This window comes from Chenopodium album, chromosome 12 (assembly GCF_948465745.1).
Source record: "Chenopodium album chromosome 12, dcCheAlbu1.1, whole genome shotgun sequence".
NCBI classification, from domain to species: domain Eukaryota; kingdom Viridiplantae; phylum Streptophyta; class Magnoliopsida; order Caryophyllales; family Amaranthaceae; genus Chenopodium; species Chenopodium album.
Window position 1 is genome coordinate 38,895,808 of NC_137845.1, and position 16,625 is coordinate 38,912,432.

The 16,625-nt window shown below is 36.4% G+C and overlaps 1 long non-coding RNA gene across 4 annotated transcripts; it reads right to left on the bottom strand.

Annotated features, from left to right (window-relative positions):
• Window positions 1-5,733: 5,733 nt before the first annotated feature.
• Window positions 5,734-9,041, bottom strand: LOC145572371 (uncharacterized). Of its 4 annotated transcripts, none has more exons than XR_014096814.1 (4): window positions 8,756-9,041; window positions 8,295-8,476; window positions 7,943-8,071; window positions 5,734-6,141 (listed from the first exon to the last, which is right to left on the bottom strand). It is a non-coding gene; the product is annotated as an uncharacterized LOC145572371 (long non-coding RNA). The 4 variants fall into 4 exon arrangements; XR_014096816.1 differs by having other exon boundaries at window positions 8,295-8,674; XR_014096815.1 differs by having other exon boundaries at window positions 8,573-9,041.
• Between the last annotated feature and the right edge of the window lie 7,584 nt (window positions 9,042-16,625).

Below are 16,625 nucleotides of genomic sequence, written 5' to 3' on the forward strand. Positions count from 1 at the left end.
TAGAAGTAATCACTACCCCCTTCTTCTAGCGCCAAATTGTTCCCGTTCAGATCCAACAGCCCGTATCCGAGATCCGTGAAGACCCTATCGTCTGGTTAAGCACCTACACAGGAAATGAGAATTAGCTAACCCCGAGGTGAATCCGGGGATAACCACTCCGATGATAAAGATAGAAAGTGTTTAAGAGAAAGAAAAGCTGATATGAAGAGAGAGAAGTGAAGAAGAGAGAGAGAGAGACAGAGAGTAATAAATGCTACCTTTTAATTTGGATAATATTACCTATTTATAATGTCTTCAACTGTCAGGTGGCTGCATGCCATGCAAACCACTTTATGTCAAGTGTCGATTAATCAACGCCACGTGCGGAGTCTTAAGAGGCGTCGATATCAGTGTCATTATGTGATGTCACCGATATGAGTTTTATGATTATAAAACCGAATCTGTTTAGACTGTAAACGAATAGACATCGGCACTGTACCAGATATCAATATCTCCCCATACAGAGGTGGAGGGAAAGGGTAAGGAATTCCATTCCAAAGTATCCTTATTAGAGTTAATCCGATCCCACAAGGCCACAACCTCATAGTTCCGCGACTATGAGATCAAAGCCACAAACCTTTTGAAGGTCAATTCCTTGAACGGTAATGCTCCACTCTTGCTTCTGCGACTCGATGATAGCGATTTGAGATTCAATGGTTGAATTTGAGAGTGCTACTAATTTACTACATACCAATACTTCTGCAGAAATGCACCATTAAATTAGTTGGTTTGGACCATGTAAATAATTATCATGTTATCACGTGTAAAGTGATTATGCATACGCAAATTCTATAGCTGCCGTTAAACAAGAAGTTGAATGTTAGTGGACCTTAATAACAAATTGTCCCTTTTTATACAACTTGATGCTATTTTTATTTTTTTATTTTTTATGTCAGATTATTAATAATTTTGGTCAATTTTGTGCACCAAATCATTCACGAACCTCGTCATGAACTACTACTATTTAGATTTATAATACAAGTTGCTATTAACTTATGTAACCTCGTAGATCGTTATATCATCAATTCAGTGGATAACTTATTTATATTTCTAGTGAAACTATCACTATTCAATGGATCAATGGATTATTAGTAGACTCAATACAAAGTAATTGAAATTAATTTTTATCCGCTTTCTCCGTTTTTTTAGTTGGTGCACTTTCCTATTCTGAAAATTGTTAATTAGTTGTTACACTTTCATTTTTGACATTTCTTTCTCTCAATCTGTCTCCTACCCACATGCGTCCCTCTTATTTTTCTCTCTATCTCTCTCTTCTTAAAAAATTATTTAGGAGATCGTAAAATTAAAAGTGTAACAACTAAAAATCAGAAGAAGTATGTATTTAGTATGAGAATGCTACATTTATTAACATTATATTAATGTTTATTTGTGTGGAAGAATATTCTTATACTCTCTATTGATTATTCCTTTTCATTTTGTTTCACAACGTATATTATTAAGTCTGGATTTCTTCTACATCGTATTCGTCGGTCTTATGGATCCTTTCATTTCTTTTTCTAGTTCATAAACTATCAATAATTTTTCAAATTATTGAGTTTTATCGACTAATATCTCTAAGGGATTGTTTGGTCTAACAAATTAGAACAGAATGCTTTGGGATCCCATCCCATGTGTATCATTAATTACTTATGCACTTTATCATATTTATTATTTTATTTGAATCAGGAATAAATTTACACTGAGGGTGAGGTCGGTATCATGAAATTGTAGGGGATTAAAGTTTCTTTTTAAATTGAAGATTTAATGGTTCAAGCATGAAGTAACGAAGGGAGTAACTAATACTCCAATTATCTGCAAAATTTGTCATAATAGGGATTTATGCAAATTTTTCCAAGTTGTACGTACACTTATTCATACTGTTATAGTACCTCATGTATAATATTCCTGCCTAACAATTTCCTTTAAAAAAAAAAATAGTACCTCATGTATATGTTTAGTATAATCCGTACGGTTTTCTTAAGATGAAGTGATTTCATTGATGGCTAAAACAGTTAAACTAATGTATGTTGACATTTTAACAAATTTCTTTAATGTTGGAACGTACACTAGGTACAAAAAAAGAAAAAGTCAATGCGAATTAAAAATTGCATTAAGACAGCTGTAATTAGCAATTCGATATACGCTCATAATTACTCCAATATTTGATGCTAAAATCTGGTTATTGGCTGCCTGGCAGAACTTAAGATTGCATACCAGTTACTTGAAATTAATTTCTCACCTAGTCATTGGTTACCGGTCATCCGGGACTGCTAGTGGCAAACTCACCTCATAGTTAAAATTATTAGAAATAAATCACTCATAATTGAGATTATTAAAGTGTATTTTTTCTATAATTTACGCATTTAATTTATAAAGCAAAACATAAAATATATTGTTTTCATAAAGTTCCATGGGCCTACATTGGACAGTTTGATAACCAATTAGAATTTTGTTACTTTTCAGGGCAACATAAAATCATATATATAATGATTCTTCATAATATAAGTCAACACTTGAGCAATTTAGTGTCTATTTAAAATGTCGCAAATGCCTTTACTCTTACTATGTTACATATACTATACTTTAGGATTTCATAAAAATTTATTTCAATGCTATGAATTTGGTCCTATATTACAAATTTAGTAATTGGCATCATTAATTTGGAAAAATATGTAAACAAATATTTTTAAGGGTATAAGTATCCTCACACTAGTCTTAACATTTCCCCCAAAAAAAAAAAAGAAAAAAAAACTATTAATATTTATCAAATTAGTAAATAAATGACATTTTAAAGGGTATAATTGTTCATACATTATTCACAAGAGATAAACAAATAATGTTAGTATTTGCATTTATTTTGTCTAACTTTACCAACAATTTTGTATCATGCAATATATTTGAAGTTTCTAGAGATTACTTGTAATTAAAAGCAACTAGAAGCAATGAGTCATGAGAATTCTAGAACATTATAGATACAAGAATGATGAATTAGAATCTTCTATTCTTTTCTTTCTACAAAATTTCACTACCAACATTATGGGGTGTTTGGGAGTTAGAGGTTTGAGGAAAAAAAAAAAAAAAAAAGAGGTTTGACCAACTCAAAAAGCTATTTGGGGTGTTTGGTAGTTAGAGATTTGAAAGAGAGTTTTGGGATGAAAAAGCTCTTTTTCAAAAAGCTTATATTAGGAGCTTTTTGGAATAGCTTATAGCTTTTTGGTTATTTTATTTCTGAAACAGCTAACCGATATTTACCAAACAGTTTTACACAAACAGCTAATATAATCAGTTAGTCAAATCAGCTAACTTAATCAGCTAACCTCTAACAGCTAACTCCCAAACAGGGCCAAGTGATCCATCTTTAATTTAAATAATGATGGTTTTATATATTGGAGACACTTTTGATTTAATAATCATAGTAACATATGTTTGATAATCATCTAAACAAAAATCAATAGTAGGTCTAATAATTTTTGTCATTTGTGAATTAATATTGAATTCAAAAACCTAATTAATTAAGAAATTTTCAAAATAAGAAATTGCTATGGAGTGCATTTTTCTTTGACATGTTGATGAAGAAAGATAAACTTTGTATAACTTTATGGGTTGGTCCTATCACTAGTAGAAAAATATAGAATGGCACCGGTTCAAACCCCCTTTATGGCTCCGGTTTAGAACCGGTGTCCATTTGAGGGATGCCAATTCATAAAAAAAAGCCACAGGTTTAAAACCGGTGGCAATTGCTTAAATTGGCACCGGTTAATCGATGCTAATAATTATGTTTGGCACAACCGGTGCCAGTAATCTTCCCGAGTTTTTTTTTTTTTGGTATTAAATATAATTGGTACCAGTTACCCAGTGCCAAAAATGCCGTAAAAAACAATTTTTTTTTTTTTTTTTTTTTTTGGGTTTGCTTTTTTCACCTGAAATTGTCAGCAGACTGTTATATATATACATAATATACTTGAAACTGATAATTTCATTCATAACCTGTAATTTTACACTTGCAAAAAACAAAGAAAAAAAAATACATTGGATACATTCACTATAACAAGAGCAACAACTTCTTACATACAATCACTAGCAGAGCAGTAGCAGAACAATAGCATCACAATTACTAGACAGCAGCAGCACAGAACAGAAACGCAGCGTCTGAAGCCTGAATCTCACACCACACCACTGGCTTAGGGTCTTTGCTTTGTGCAAAGCTTGTAAATTCTATGCAAGTATTGAATGATTAACAATAAGTAATTAAGATTATACAAAAATTGACAAAGAAAAAAGATATTAGTGTGAAAGTGGGACGATCGATGCAATCATGCAAGTAATGATAAAGTAACACTACCATCAAGTGTTAAGTGTTATTAGACAAGAAAGACAGAAAGAGCAATGGAAAATCAATGTAATTCCAAGAGAGACTATGACAACAACATGCAGCAGGGGCATAGCAGCATCTAGTCTGCAGACAGAGCACCTGGTCCAAGAGTCTTAGCCTTGTTTCCTCCAGTAGCACAGAGCTGAATGTGGAGAGCAATGATGCCAAGTTAGGGCCTGTTCTCATACGATTATTTTCAGTTCAGTTTAGTTTAGTTCAGTTCCGTTCCTAGTTTCCTTCTCTTATAAAATATTCATTTCATTTCTGTTTAGTTCAGCTCTAATCAGTTCAGTTCAGTTCTAATAATTTCAGTTCAGTTCAGTTTAGCTCAGCTCAGCTCAGTCAATGAGAACAGGCCCTTAGTTGATTAATCTAAACCAAACAAAATCAAGAAAATCTTTGAAATATCTCAAAGATTAGGAAGTGATTAATTACCCATTTTCCCTTCTAACCATTCACATTCTAATCATCAATCCAAATAAAGGTCGACTCTTGGGACTAGCCATTAAAAAAAAATAAACTGCCCTGTCAAGGAAAAACCAAACTAGGCAATAATTGAACCCAAACAGATACTTCGTACAAAATAAAGACTCCCCAGCAATCAACATGAAGCTCACATATTTCGAATGCATAGATTATGTGTTAGTTGCTTAAGTTATAAAGCCAACAGACGCTTTAAAAAGAAAAGGAAAGCTATTGGCCCTGTAGTAGTATTGAGGATATAGAGCATAAAGCAAGTCAGCAAACACCACTTTTCTAATTTCATTCTAGCTTTTGGGAGATTAGGTGGTCATTAAAGAGTATAAGTAAAGAAGCTAATTTTTTTTTTTTTACCAACTCACAAAGATGTTCTTTATTGCGTCATTTCTGTGATACAATATCTATTAATTTCAATTTTGGAGATTATTTACTTGTTTCTTTTGACATACTCCCTCCGTCCCTAAATTACATTCCTCCTTTCTATTTTTGGTAAGTTTTTTTAATAAATCAACTCTCTTTTTCTGTTTTATATTTAATACTTTCTCACTCATCCTTACCTAATCTCGCTTATAATCCTTGTGCCAAATTACAATGAATGTAATTGGTTAAAAATTTTCAATTAGGAGCATGTGATTGGTTCTTTTTTTAGCAAAGGATTGATGACATGTCATAAGTAATAACTATTCTATCTTTGTACTTCCCATTGCATTATCTAATTATTGTTATTTGTCTTATTCTTCCCTCCTTAATTCCCGTGTAAATTTCCAAAGAGGAATGTAATTTAGGAACGGAGGGAGTAACAAGATTCCATTTGACAGCCAACATACAAGCAAGCAAACAAGAAAGTTACAACAGTACGACAATTTCTAACGTTATAAAAGAGCTGTCCAAATGTTTCTCCAACATGACAGTGTTGGTTGTCACACTTAAAGCTAAACCATGTAATTTCAATACAAGAAAATCAGATAAAACTTAAGAATTACAAACTTGATGTAAATCGAGCCGTCCGATTTGTGTATAATAAATTCACCAGTCTGATATCTGGCTTAACTGGGGGAAGACTGTCTTCTACATTATTTGCCCCAAACTGCGAAGCAGTGGCTGCAGCAACAGCAAACTTGCGAGGCAGCGGCTGCAGCATCAACAGCCTTGCGTAAGCTGATCTATCTCTCGTCTTCCAGTGACATCTCATGAATAAGCTGATCTTCTGGGTCCACAAGATCAAGTTCCGGCCAGACAGCTGGATGCCCCTGCAGATCCAAATAACCCCAAAAGCTTCACTACTCCAGCATTATTGATAATTCAAACAAGTAAACATGCCATCATAAGTTATATATAATACCAGACCCGGAATTTAGCCTTTCTAATGGCAAACAGGCCTTCAATCAGAAAATGAACCCTTCCGTTAAAATGACCTTGTCCAGAATTCCACACAATTTACAAATTAACAGAGAGCTGAACAGAAAGCTAAGTTATGACATGATAATGACCAAATAGAAAAAAAAAAATTTAAGTGCTATCAAAGAAAGGAATTGGTAGCAGAAAGGAGAGCTCCACGCACGAGCAAAAGGGCGATTTTTATCTTTCCTCAAACAAGGAGAAAGAGCGGTGTAACACATCAGGAACATCTTCTCAATCATTTGAGATACAGACAATTGATAAATTGGTTCATATGTTCATAGCAGATAGGGCAGCAAGAACATACAGAATTAGCCTTCTCTGAAAGTCATGCTCGGTTTTTAAAATTAATAGTAAGTGAAATTAAAATATAGAAGTTTCTAGAAAAATGTGCACAACAATAAATACTTAAACAATAAAGTTCCAAGGCAAATTAATAATTCTTTCAACAAAATAAGGCAAATTAATATTTATGTAAAAATCTAAATCAAAATTTTTAAAACAAAAAAGTGAGAGAGAAAAGAATAAAGTAGAGTTTAGGAGAGAAAATTCCGTCCAAAAAATAATCTACTTTAGTATAGGTCATACATTTCTTAGAGAGGTTAAGGTGTGAAAATAGTCAAAATACTGAGAAATAATGTCAACTGAAACATTGTTTGTCTTGGGAAACATGTTTAGAATGTGCAAACAAGGATGAGAGCATGTGACTAGGCAGATGCACCATAATGCAGCTTACAGTTGCAGCTGGGTCTGAAAATTAAGTTATGAAAGGCATAGTGAAAAAATGGCATTGCTGATGCCACATGGCTTCATGAATCTTCTCGGCAGTATTACTCTTGCTTCAAACTATAAATTAAAAAAATGGCCAGGAAGAAATGCTTAACTGGCCAATTTAGGTTTGGGAATGCCACAATGAACCTAAGAACTTAATCTGCGGGTTAATAAGAGGCTACTAATTTTATTTAAAAAAAATGAACGTTAAAGGGGTCTATGATAATCAGAACTGCATACTCAGTCAACCTACCTGAGACTCATGGTCATATGTTTTATTTATTTGCTCTTTTACAAAAAAAAACAAAAAATAAAGAAAATAAATGATGGCTATATACAGATAAAAATAAGCATTCTATTTAAAACCTCCAAACACAAATACCACAGATACCTCCTAAAAGAATCAGAAACCACTTCCCACCCCACCCCACCCCACCCACCCTCCCCTTATAGAAAGGTTAAGGAGAAGGAACTTTGGTTTAATCTACCAGAAAAATAAAAGCACTTGTATGCATTATATAGAAAACACGAAGACTCACTTAAAATGAATCATCAAACTTGATCAAAAAATTCAAATCACATGCTATAAGCTATAACCCACAGAACCCTACAGTCAGATATGGAAAACACTATATCAGGCAATAACTTTGACAATTGAACTATATATTGCAACATTAGCCATAACAGAGCTTCAATAGGCATATAAGCTAGTTGATTGATCGGTATTAAACAACCATCAACACCATCATCAATGAGTTATAGCTAAAATCTCCAAATCAATACCATACAAATAATCAACACAAATAATTCACAAAATGAATTACAATCTAACCCTAGAGATAAAAGAGAGAGGCAGGAGGAAAGAGAAAGTGTGAACCGCACAATTGAACTACGAGCAGCACTCAGCAGCTGCAACATACAGCGAGGAGGAGCACGGGCTAATGTGGGGCAGCAAGGAGGGCAGTCAAGTGGAAAACTCTAGATAGCCCTAAAAAATTCCTCAATTGAACCCTAAAAAGAAACAAATCCATAAATCAGAATGTATATCCCGGGGATCACACATGAATCGGAATCAAAGTAGCAAATTACATTCATACAAACCTAAACAATAACTAACAACTTCCATATTAATACCATAATTTAAGATCAGCCCACAAACCCACATTGTAAAATCTAAGAAAATAAACTCAATCAAAAAATTCCAACAACAAATTCAACAATTAAATCAAGTCACCTAGAGAAAGGCAGCTCCAGCAGCTGGAATCAAGAGCAAGAATTGACGTAAGACGAGCCGAAGCAATTGCACTATGAAGTGGCCTCTGTGACTCCACCATTCCCAACATTGATTTGTATTTGTTGTTGTTATTGAAGAAGCACGAACAACCAACTGATTCGAAATAAACGCACCCACAAACCCTAACAAATCAAGCAAATAACATATATCCGCATATTCATCGAATCGCCGAATAATCAAGCAATAAGGGTTCAAATATATACAAATTCAAAGCATACCTACAACAAATCCATCTAAAAACAACCAAAGATCGCAACTTTTCGAGATCATTTTCAAATCCCAGCAACAAAATCATCAAGCAATCACAATCAAGAAAAACCCTAATTTCAACATCAAAACAACAAAAACTGAACCAAATCAAAAAATTCTCAAACATATTCAAATCAGAAGAGAACCCTAACCTCCATTATTGTTGATTTAATAAATAGGCGGCGGCGGCGACGACGATGGCTGTATCTTGTTCGAATTGACGTCGATTTTTGAAGGAGAAGGAGAACGAGAGCTGATAGAGAGAAGAACTGGAGAGATAAAGTGGGCTGGCGGTGAAAGGGGTTTTGGTGGAAGCTAAGGAGTGGTGGTGGGGAAGTTAAGGATTGGCGGTGGAGTGACTGCGGTGGTGAGAAGCAGAGAGTTCGAGAGGAGAGAGATAGAGAAGAGAGAGAACAAAGAGAGTGCGAGAAGAGAGAGGAGAGAGGAGAGAGAGCGAGAATTCGAATTTGGGATATTTGGGTTTATTTAATGAATTGCCACCGGTTCAAACCGGTGCCATTCATCAATTTGGCAACGGTTTGGTTTGAACCGGTGGCAATTCTTTTATACTAATCCATCCTAATTTTTTTGCCAACGGTTTTTAAGAACCGGTGCTAATAACTTGGTGTCAAAATTTGTTTTTCTACTAGTGTATTTGTTGAATAAATTATGCACTTTTTGGTTATATGCTTTCTTTTGATACACAATCAAAACAAACAGATAATGTTCTAAAATAGACAATCTGTTAGGGCATAGAAATAAAAAATAAAATTAACATAATATTTGAACTTTAGAATATTATTTAGAACCTTATAAGAATTAAAACACAATTATTCTATATTAAAGCATAATAGTCAATTATTAAAATATAGAAATAAAAAAAATAGCATAATACTTAAAACTTAAAACATTTTAAGGTTAAAAACACAAAAATTATAGATTAGAACATAATAGTCAATTTTGTAGACATTAAAAAAAATAAAAAAATAAAAAAAAAAACAAACAAACAAACTACAGCGTTAGGGCTTGCTGAGAATCGGCATGGGTTGGTACATCAAATTCCAAAAAAGCACCAAAGCCAATTTTCCTAAACCGTATTCATGAATTTCATAGGATGAACTCTTTGATAAGGTGCTCTCTTGTTTAGATTCTTTTTCTCTTTGATAACTTGGACATCATCATCATCCTCTTCTTTTTCAATTTTTCTTTCTTACTTTTCACATTTTTTTTTCGAAACCCTGTGAAAAAGTAGAACAACATTAGAAAGAATACTAAGATAATCAAAAGCACACAGTTTACTAAAATAAAATCCGAACATAGTCATGTAATCATTACAATATAAGAATATAAATTAGGACATGAGTATTTGATTTAGAACATAAGCACCATTTAAAACACGAACTTTTAAACATTGGCATAAAGTTTAGAACATAAACATATAGTTTAGAACACATGTATCTACTTTAAAACATAAGTTTATTGTTAAAAACATATAATTTAGAACATAATCATATACTTTAGAACATAAACATAGGCATATTTTAATTACAAAATTTAATTTAGAACATAAGCATATAACATAAAACATAACTTTAGGACACAAGCTCGTATCTTACAAAAATGAAGTTACAATAAGCAAATAATTTAGAATACAAGCATATAGATTAGAACCTAATAACCTTATTCTTGAACATAAGCATATCATTTAAAACATTTAGTTTAGAACATTAACATGAAATATATAGAAAATAAATATGCAATTTAGGACATAAGCATAAAATTTAGAACATAAACATATAATTTAAATTAGAACCTTTTTACTATCATCTTCGATCTCCTCCTTTTCTTCTCATCTTCCTCCTCCATCTTTGGTTCATCCAACTCATCATCATTATCACTCTCATCGTCGTCGTCATCATCATCATCACCCTCATCATCAACATCCTCTTCTTCCTTTTCTTCTTTTTTGTCTTTTTCTTTTTCTTCTTCATTCTTCTTTTGCAATTTTCGGGGTGGTTGAAACCTTATTAGAAATGTGCTATGTAATTTTAGCATTATTTTTACTAGTAAGATGTTTCTCAAATTCTGCTTTGTCGATTACTTCCACTTCAACATTTTTAACGACTTTCCTTTAAAATCAAACATAAGATTAGAATATATTTAAATTAAATAGACAAACATAATTATAATGGACAAAGATTAGATTATATAGAATAAGATTTGGAACATATAGGATAACCTTTACAACATAATGGAAAAGTTTAGATCATAAGAAAATACTTTTTAACACAAGGAAAAATTTTAGAACATGCAGGATAAAGTGTACAAAATACACAGCAAAGTTTAGAGCATACTGGATAATCTTTCAAGCATTAATTTAATTACCTTTTTCTTGTAAAAGTAAATTCTTATGGAATTTCCTTTACTTATAATGGCTTGTTCTTCCAAATTTTACAGATCTGCAAATATTCGTAAACAAAGAAAGAATTAAAGTAAAACATTATAAGGATAAAATATAATGGACAAACATTAGATAAACTATAGAAATAATTTAGAACATAAGCCATGAAATACTATTCAATTAACCATAGAAATAATTTAGAACATAAAAATAATGTAGGGGGTGTTAAATACAGCCATCCAAATTTATCAAAACTGCCATCATTTTAAGTAAATGGTCCTTATTGCCCTTACTAAATCATAATCCATTCTTCTTCCTTTTTTTCTCTATCGTCAACTACCCCAACCACCAACCTTTTTTCACATAACCACCAGAACAATATAGTATAAGTTTCCTACAGTTGTTGGTGGCGTAGGAAGTTGGTGGCGACACAGAACTAATCGGCGGTGGCACGGATCTGAAGCGGTAGAGGAATGGCTGGAAAAGAGGGGTAAGTTTCCCAGTGGAAGGGTTGTTTTTTTTTTTTTATCAGTGGCTGGTAATTAGCGCTAAAAACCGGTTGCCCGTCGCACCGGTAACCGACGGTCAAAATCGATTGAATGTCTCAGCCAACCGAATTTGGTTGCCGGTTGTTGGTGGCAGGCAACCGATTTTTAGCGCCAGTAACCAGCCACTGGTTTTATAATTTTTTTTTTGAAATTATTATTACGCTTTTTTTTGGGAGTTATAATTAATTAATTATTATTATTAGTTAGTTATCATTATCGATTCTGACTATCACGGAATCGAGGTTGTGGTGGCGGCCTAGTGTAGATGGTGATTATTGACACGGTGGTTGTGGGTTGTGGTGGTCAACGCGGTGGCGTGGGTAGTACTTGTGTCATGATTGGTTGTGGTTGACAAGTTGTTGGGAAAAAATTGTAGTAAGGGCAAGGTTGTCTCTTTGCTTAAAATGATGGTGCTTTGATAATTTTTTATGGCAGTATTTAGCATTTCACATAATTTAGAACTTTAATTAGTGCTAGTGCAATGCACGACAGATGTAATAATTTTTTTCCCATAATTAATTTGTGATATTATATAAAATAAGACAATTCATGTGGAATAAACATATGCAATCCATATAAAAAGGATGAAAATATAAGACAAAAAAAAATTAAACTACAATTGAGAAAAAATAATATTATTTTTGATTAATTGTGTTGAAAATATTTAAAAATAGTATACATTATATTGCATTAATGATGTATATTATTCACAATAAAACTATACAATGTAAATATTGTATGGCTTTTTATTAATAAATTCATTTTGTTTTAAAAAAAATCTATACAATTCCAAAAAAAAAATAAGTTAAGTATGTAGAATAATTTTTAAGAAAAAATTAAATAATAACATCATATGTTGTATTGACGGAAAATTTTATAATGATAGCTTGACATATGTCCAAAATGATCGATGTAAGCATGACATATTTTAGTAATATTTAATACGTAGTAGATAAATTTTTTGAAGGAAAAAAAAAGTTATAAGTTGGTAAAATTATTACAGAAATATTTAACAGAAAACTAACTCTATTATTATTATTATTTCATAAGATTTTAAATCAACACCATGAATAAATTTTTTTTTTTTATTTTCCATTGAACGAACAGCACTATTGTACAACTATATAATGGTAATTCAAATGTTGATATTGTATTTTTTGTTCTATTATTTATACTCTCCACCATATTTCAACCCTCTAAATTATAGCTTATTCTCACTTAATTAAAAGGTCTCAAAATCTTGTGTAACTATTTTAAGTAAATAGAGCATGAAATAAAAATGAATACAATCATTATAAAGATAATATATTATTATAGCTGTATTATCCAAATAATCCTGTTTGGGTTTAATTCAATCCAATTGGGCCTAGTCATTAAATGATCCAATTAAAGCCCAAGGTCAAGGTTCAACTCTCCATATGTGCTAAAGTCAAGATCAGTCCACAAAGCAAGTCAATTGGGCCAAGGCCCACTTCTCTCATATATGCAAAGGTATAAAAGCCTTCAATATCGCATTTGTACGATTATTCACAAAAAGCCTCAAGCAATTAATTCTCTTGCATAACTTTCTCTCTCTACACATTGTACTGACTTTAGCATCGGAGGGGCCTTCCTCGGCAACACCCCCGAGGCTAGTTTACGTGTGTTTGCTGTGCAGGAAACCCTCGGCCCAACATCACCTAGACCGAGCCCAGTCTTCACCACATCTTCTGACCTTCAGCAGGGTCCCATTATTTTCACCCGAAACAATTTGGCGCCGTCTGCGGGGACGACTTTCAAAAACTCTTTAAGCCAATTTCATTAGTTCTACCTCAATCTTAATTCCGATGGCTAAGAATCGCAAGAACAAGAGTAACGGTGCTTCTCCTTTGAGAAAACGCCGAAAGTCACTAGAAGGGGGTCCCTTAGAACGCCCCACTCCTAGTCCATCTCCTCCTCGGGATTGGAGCCCCTCTGCAGGACCCGACTCTCATGGAGAGCCTAGGGAGAGATCTGAATCTCCTTTAATCCAGTCCAATCATCCGCCGATTCCACCTCGGTCAAATGAGGACAACCGGTCCACTCAAAGGACCCAATCTCATGCTCGGAGTCAATCCCGGAGCATTCACACCCACTCTCGCTCTCAGCCGAGGACACCCTTGATGGGGCCCAACTCGGAGGAAGTAGTGAGAGCCTTAGCCGTCCTCATGGAAGCCATGAAGGCCCAAAATATGCCGCCCCCACGTGACCAGACTCCTCCGCAAACCAGGGATCAACGGAGGAACCTCGGCCAGGAGGGGGGAAACCCTCCTCTTTCAAGGAGCTCGGCGAATGGGAGGAGGACACCTGGATAACCGAGAGGGAGAGAAACAGGAACTCTCACTTCTTCAGGGAACCTTCCACTCAACTCACTACGAGTAGATCCCACAAAAGCAGCAGTTCTGCCTCTCGGCCAGATTCTGTTCGTCGAAGCGTTCATGACCGTCTCGGCGATAGGGAACGGAGCATGCACAGCCGCCTCTCCTACCCTGTAGCCGAGGCCCAGACCTCCCAGCCAGGGACGAAAACCACTTCTACCTCTCTGAGAGGGCGGAGCGCGGTCCCTTCGGTTGGGAACAAGGGAAAGGCCGTGATGTTGCCTTCCAGTTCTCCATTCGAGCAGTGGATACTGGAAGCCCATGTGTCGACGGTTAAAATCCCGTCGCACATTACTTATGATGGAACTTCGGATCCGAAGGACCATATTGCCTCGTACGAGGCACACATGCATCTTTGCCCCAGGTCCGAAGCGACTTGGTGCAAATATTTTCCAACCACTCTCAAGGGGGTCGCGCAAGCGTGGATCTCCAAGGGAGTGAAAGAAGGCTCAATAACCGGGTGGGACGATCTTTCCTCCAAGTTCAAGAGCAAGTTTTCTACGACAAACCGCCGAGAGAAGACTACTGCAGAACTCATGGGTCTGCAGCAAGGGGAGGCTGAAAGCCTCCGAGACTATCTGACTCGCTTCAGCAACGAGTCGTCTAGCATTTCACAGCTGGACCAAGGGCTGGCAGTTTTCGCCCTTCAGCACGGTCTCAGAACTGGACCGTTCTCCGACTTCATGGTCATGAATTCACCCAGGACCCTGGAGGAGGCACTGAATGCTTCGGATAAGTTCATCCCAGTTGAAGAGTGGAACAAAACAAAAACCCAACCTCAATCCGGGGGGGAAAAAAAAACAAACACCCTCGTCTGAAGGCCAAGGCCAAAAGGAAAAGGGAAAGGCGAAAGCCTCGGAACAATCTTCGGCCAACGAGTCGAAGAAGGAAAAATCTGCTCCTTTTGCGGGCAGATATGAATCTTACACTCTGCTCTCTCTTCCGCGCGCTAAGATTTACAGCGTGACGAAGGAGGAGCAGAGTTACAGAAAGCCGAGACCACTCCCAGAGTGGTATTAGCGGAAAAATAAAAATCAGTGGTGTGAGTTCCATGAATCACCGGGACACAACACTGAAGAGTGTATCCAGCTGAAGGACCAAATCGAGGATATGGTTCGGAAGGGGTACTTGAAAAAATATATCGCGGATCATCGCGAGAAAAAAAAGGCTGAGAAGTCCGAAAAGGACTCTCGGCAAGAAATTGATTTCCCCCAAAAGAGAAGCAAAACTGCGGAGGAAAAATTTCCTCCAATCCATGTTATCTCAGGAGGAGCATGCTCTCGGAGGGAGCACAAGCGTCACCTCAGGGCTTTGACCCATCAGGTGAACCATGCTAACATTCAGCCACCCCAGTCACCGGTGCCGAACATGACGTTCACAGCCGCTGACTGCCGGGGGGTGACGTACCCTCACGAGGACCCGTTGGTGATCATCGCCACGGTGGCCAACCACGACGTCAGCAAAGTTCTAATTGACGGTGGTAGCGGAGCAAATATTTTGTTCCAAAAGGCCTATAATCAAATCAAGCTGAAGCCCAAGCACCTCACACCGGTATCCTATCCAGTATCCGGATTCAATGGGGCTTCAACTTATCCTGATGGGAAGGTTCTGCTTCCTGTCACCATCGGCTGCGATGAAGCAGCTAGGAACGTCATGACTAAATTTTTGGTCATCGACGCTCCTTCAGTGTACAACGTGATTTTGGGGAGACCCATAATTCACGAGATCCAAGGGGTCGTCTCAACTTATCATCAGCTGATGATCTACGTTTCAGACGCCGGCTTCCCCGAAAGGATCCAGGGCAGCCAAAAGGAGGCCCGAAGGTGCAACTACCTCAAGCCATCCACTAGTCGCCCAGATGACGACGATGAGGATGAGGAGGAGAAAGAAAAAGAAAGAGAGCCGAGCACAAAAAAGCCGAAAGGTCTAAGTGCTTCGGCCCAAGGTTCTGTGCCCAAAGAAAAAGGGCCAGAAAAAGAAAAGGCTAGCTCTTCATCTGAGCCGAAAGACTCAGAGAGCCAGCCGAAGAAGAAAAAGTCTGGGACGCCCGCTGATATAGACACTAGGCCAGATTGTGAAGAGTCCAGCCCATCAACAATGGACCTGGACCAGCAGATTGAAACGGTTGAGTTGACCGAAGGAGATGCCGAGAAATGTGTAACAATCGGGATGGACCTTGATCCGAGCACCCGTTGTGAACTTATTCAACTCCTTCGGGACAACAGAGATGTGTTTGCTTTCTCGGCAGCTGATATGCCTGGGATAAGTCCAGACCTCATCTCCCATAAGCTTAACGTCGACCCAACGTGTCGGCCAGTTAAGAAAAAGAAGCGGAATTACTCCGCAAATAAGAACCGAGACATTGCAGTCGAGGTCAAAAAGTTGCTGGATGCAGGCTTCATCGAGCCCTGTCAATATCCAGAATGGCTGGCGAATGTGGTAATGGTTCAGAAGGCCAATGGTACCTGGAGAATGTGCGTTGACTTCACGGACCTAAATAAGGCTTGTCCGAAGGATTTCTATCCCTTGCCGAGGATCGATCAGCTAGTGGACTCGATAAGTGGCTATGCCTTGCTTAGTTTCATGGACGCATTCTCGGGGTATCATCAGATCTTCATGCACCCCGACGACCGAGCAAAGACGGCATTCGTCACGAACGCCGGGGTGTACAATTATA